Source organism: Myotis brandtii, unplaced genomic scaffold (assembly GCF_000412655.1).
Source record: "Myotis brandtii unplaced genomic scaffold, ASM41265v1 scaffold16, whole genome shotgun sequence".
NCBI lineage: Eukaryota > Metazoa > Chordata > Mammalia > Chiroptera > Vespertilionidae > Myotis > Myotis brandtii.
The window spans coordinates 599206-604399 of record NW_005355832.1 but is presented as its reverse complement, the minus strand read 5'-3'; positions in this window follow the sequence as shown (position 1 = coordinate 604399).

Genomic DNA, 5194 nt, shown 5'->3' with positions numbered 1-5194 from the left:
GGGCGTATTTCCAGCCCCCGCACGGGCTCAGGGCTCAGCCGCCCTCCCCGCCGGGCTTCTGGTGCGCGCCCTGGGGTCAAGGCGCAGTTTGCAAAGGACTGCTGCGTGGGCACGCTGTTCATACGCAGACTGTGGGAGCAGGTTTGTCACACAAGTTCAGCACGTTCCACGCTGGTCAGAGGCGAGCAAGGTCAGGCCGCAACTTCTTGCCCACTTGTTCGAAACCTATTGGTCCCCGCGCACTCTGCCTTTTCTCTTCTCTTCCGAGGGCTGGAGCTGTAACTCAGGCGAGAGGCGACCCAACCCAAATAGGGGTCACACCTGCTGCCGGGAGAGGCCTTTGCATAAAAATGTTCTTAAATTTTTTTTTTTAAGCAGTGGAATAGCCAATGGACTTAGCAAAGCGTGACCTGCCCAGGCGCACGGAGGGCGGTTCTGGCAGTCATCTGTGACTGCACCACCAGGTAACGTCCTGGACGTGCCTGCTCACCGGGATATTAACAGACATTGCCAGGGTGTGGCTGTCAGATGTCATTAGCCAACGCACTTAACCGGGAGGAGGGCATGGTCGGGGCATATGTGCGTAGGGTATTTTGGGGAGGTCAGAGTCTGCCCTGTGTTACAGCCACATGTTCTGAGTTGCACATTTATCGAGTGGCTGGAGTAAAGGATGAGGGCAGTGCAACGTCTCTCCCGGGCGCTGGCGCATGAGCAGTGGGATACAGAGATGTGGGAAGGGGAGCTTGACTGGCACTGGCATGCAAGTCTTTCCTGGGTGGAAATTAGGACCCACATTAGACGGGGTATACTACGTAGACTGAGGTGGAGGACCAGGTCCACCCAATGAGTTCTAGCGCTCATCATGTGAACCACGGAGTCCTTAGCTCGAGAACTCTGAGTCCAGATGTGCAATTAGAGGTGGGCAGCTGGGAAACACCCCATTACAGGAAGGGCCCGAGCTGTTCAAGTGGGCAAAATGAGTGCCAGCGAAATCCAAGTTTCCAAGGAAATAGGATTTTAGATGGTTTATACTCAGCGGTGGGTTTTACTGCTAAACTGTTCTAGGTTTGGAAAGGGGCAGAGAGGGGTTGTACCACATGGTTGGAAAAATCCCAGTCAGTACAAAGAAAACAACCATAAAACCAAATCAAACCTCAGTCCTCCAATAGTCAGCTTCTCCATCTCCTCGCCCCCCACCCCTTCCAGCAACCCTCTTACCCCCAAAAGTGCCAGCACTAACTTGGAGATCAATCTTGGACCAGATGAATTTTGTGTACATGTTATCCTCCTAGACCAGTGATGGCGAACCTTTTGAGCTTGGCGTGTCAGCATTTTGAAAAACCCTAACTTAACTCTGATGCCGTGTCACATGTAGAAATTTTTTGATATTTGCAACCATAGTAAAACAAAGATTTATATTTTTGATATTTATTTTATATATTTAAATGCCATTTAACAAAGAAAAATCAACCAAAAAAATGAGTTCGCGTGTCACCTCTGACACGCGTGTCATAGGTTCGCCATCACTGTCCTAGACAAATGATTCTACCAGCAAACTAGGTGAGACCTTTTTTAGTTGGGTTGTTTACACACTCACACACACACACACCCCAAACACACACAGAGAACAAACACACAATATCACAATATGGGAACTCCCCAATACCTGCACTAATACAACAACCATATCAAAACATTTACTCATGTGAATTTACTTTGTCATGAGAGTTCCATGTGTTAAGATTCCAAGAAAAGATTTTTTCCCCCATTTCTTGGGTATTAGGGCTTTTGCTTTCAAGATAGAATTATTTTGGCCAGAGATTCCTAAAGACAGGAAATGTTCACGGTTTGAGGCAGAAGCACAGTTCACTCTTTTTATGTGTGGCTTCACACACTTCCCTTTTTGCTACTTCTAGGAGGGGGAGGTATAGAAGTCAGGAGCCCTACCAACAAAATGGGACCCCTGAGTGATTCATTTACTTTTATGTTCAATCTAAATATTCTTCTCTTCTTCAAAGATCAGGGCCATTCAAGACAATGGGGCCAAATAATCCAAAGAAGGATCAAGCTGATCTGGGTCCCTGTGACCTTTCCCCCTTCCTTTAATTCTCAATAGTGAACATCTGTGTTCCGTGGCCAGTGTCTGAAAGTAATAAAGACAATTAGAGCTTTTTATTTTTTCTTGGGGTAGAGGGGTCTGGGTGCCGGTGTGGAGAGGTGCAAACTTTGTCTATGGTACTGTGTTTGCACGATGAAACTGAGGGAACAGCCACTAGACCTTGGTACTTTGCAGGCTCTGGGGAATCTAGGGTGGCAATTACGGGCACTGAGGCTACAGGTAAGTCATATTGTTCCTTTCCTTCTTAGATTGTGGACATTTCTCCTCAATCCTATCATTTGCCACATCTGTACCAGGAAAAGAAGATAATGTCTACCTCACTCCAGCCTTTGCATTTACTTCCAGCTGTGAGGACTGTTCAGTGAGGTGTCTCAATACATTCTCCCTCCTTTTTAAGGCTCTTCTCTCTCTTCCACCTAAGAACAAACTAAAATCAAACTAAACCCAAACAATTTGCCAAAACATAAACACCCACTACATGTTAATCAATCGAAGTGTTTCACTTTCCAGTGTGTAAAATTGCAAACCCCACCAATTTTGATGCCATTTGAAAGGGTTAACGTTCTGAAAGAAGATATTACAGATATAACCAATTAGAGACATGTATCTCCAAAACAAATGTTGAGTGCAATAACACGTTTCTCAGTACAAGTTGTCCCTATGGCACTCTGCTGTGGATATTTTATGATCCAAGGCTAGTTTCTTATAGAGGACATATATCTGATCATAAATGAGCCCACCTATGGGTGCATGAACCATAACAATTTAAAACTCCTGGGTGATGTTAAAGTTGAAAAAGTGAAACTATGTCTTTGTCTATAACTGTATATCTATCTGTCTCTTGGAATCTCAGTTGCAATGATGATTTGGGAAACCCATCCTCTGTCTTGTCTAATGTTCTCAAGTTTGTAGAAGGGTATGTCTAAGAGCCAGAGAATGAAACTTTAAAGTGAGGGTAGAGTTTTTCTGTCAACTGGACACTGGATGTCCTTCCGGCCTGTCATCATTGCGGGCCGGATCCGGCCTGTTTGAAATGAATAAAACTAAAAAAAAAAGACTGTACCCTTTTATGTAATGATGTTTACTTTGAATTTATATTAGTTCACACAAACACTCCATCCATGCTTTTGTTCCGGCCCTCCGGTCCAGTTTAAGAACCCATTGTGGCCCTCGAGTCAAAAAGTTTGCCCACCCCTGGTAGTGGGAGAAATCACCAAGTCCAGTCAAAGGGTTAAGTACTGGGACGGTGACTCAGGCAGGGACTCGGGATTCCAGGGAAGTCTCCTAGCCTGGGATGGGATGGAATGAGGGTAGGGGCTGAGCTGAGTCTTTTTAAAGGAGCAAGAGTCAGTCTGGTGACATGCAGGGGACATGGCACTTCAGACAGAGGGGAGAGCATAAGTAAAAAGAGTAAAAACAGAGGAGAGGACAGCACCGTGATGGCGAACCTTTTGAGCTCGGCGTGTCAGCATTTTGAAAAACCCTAACTTAACTCTGGTGCCGTGTCACATATAGAAATTTTTTGATATTTGCAACCATAGTAAAACAAAGATTTATATTTTTGATATTTATTTTATATATTTAAATGCCATTTAACAAAGAAAAATCAACCAAAAAAATGAGTTCGCGTGTCACCTCTGACACGCGTGTCATAGGTTCGCCATCACTGTCCTAGACAAATGATTCTACCAGCAAACTAGGTGAGACCTTTTTTAGTTGGGTTGTTTACACACTCACACACACACACACCCCAAACACACACAGAGAACAAACACACAATATCACAATATGGGAACTCCCCAATACCTGCACTAATACAACAACCATATCAAAACATTTACTCATGTGAATTTACTTTGTCATGAGAGTTCCATGTGTTAAGATTCCAAGAAAAGATTTTTTCCCCCATTTCTTGGGTATTAGGGCTTTTGCTTTCAAGATAGAATTATTTTGGCCAGAGATTCCTAAAGACAGGAAATGTTCACGGTTTGAGGCAGAAGCACAGTTCACTCTTTTTATGTGTGGCTTCACACACTTCCCTTTTTGCTACTTCTAGGAGGGGGAGGTATAGAAGTCAGGAGCCCTACCAACAAAATGGGACCCCTGAGTGATTCATTTACTTTTATGTTCAATCTAAATATTCTTCTCTTCTTCAAAGATCAGGGCCATTCAAGACAATGGGGCCAAATAATCCAAAGAAGGATCAAGCTGATCTGGGTCCCTGTGACCTTTCCCCCTTCCTTTAATTCTCAATAGTGAACATCTGTGTTCCGTGGCCAGTGTCTGAAAGTAATAAAGACAATTAGAGCTTTTTATTTTTTCTTGGGGTAGAGGGGTCTGGGTGCCGGTGTGGAGAGGTGCAAACTTTGTCTATGGTATTGTGTTTGCACGATGAAACTGAGGGAACAGCCACTAGACCTTGGTACTTTGCAGGCTCTGGGGAATCTAGGGTGGCAATTACGGGCACTGAGGCTACAGGTAAGTCATATTGTTCCTTTCCTTCTTAGATTGTGGACATTTCTCCTCAATCCTATCATTTGCCACATCTGTACCAGGAAAAGAAGATAATGTCTACCTCACTCCAGCCTTTGCATTTACTTCCAGCTGTGAGGACTGTTCAGTGAGGTGTCTGAATACATTCTCCCTCCTTTTTAAGGCTCTTCTCTCTCTTCCACCTAAGAACAAACTAAAATCAAACTAAACCCAAACAATTTGCCAAAACATAAACACCCACTACATGTTAATCAATCGAAGTGTTTCACTTTCCAGTGTGTAAAATTGCAAAACCCACCAATTTTGATGCCATTTAAAAGGGTTAACATTCTGAAAGAAGATATTACAGATATAACCAATTAGAGACATGTATCTCCAAAACAAATGTTGAGTGCAATAACACGTTTCTCAGTACAAGTTGTCCCTATGGCACTCTGCTGTGGATATTTTATGATCCAAGGCTAGTTTCTTATAGAGGACATATATCTGATCGTAAATGAGCCCACCTATGGGTGCATGAACCATAACAATTTAAAACTCCTGGGTGATGTTAAAGTTGAAAAAGTGAAACTATGTCTCTGT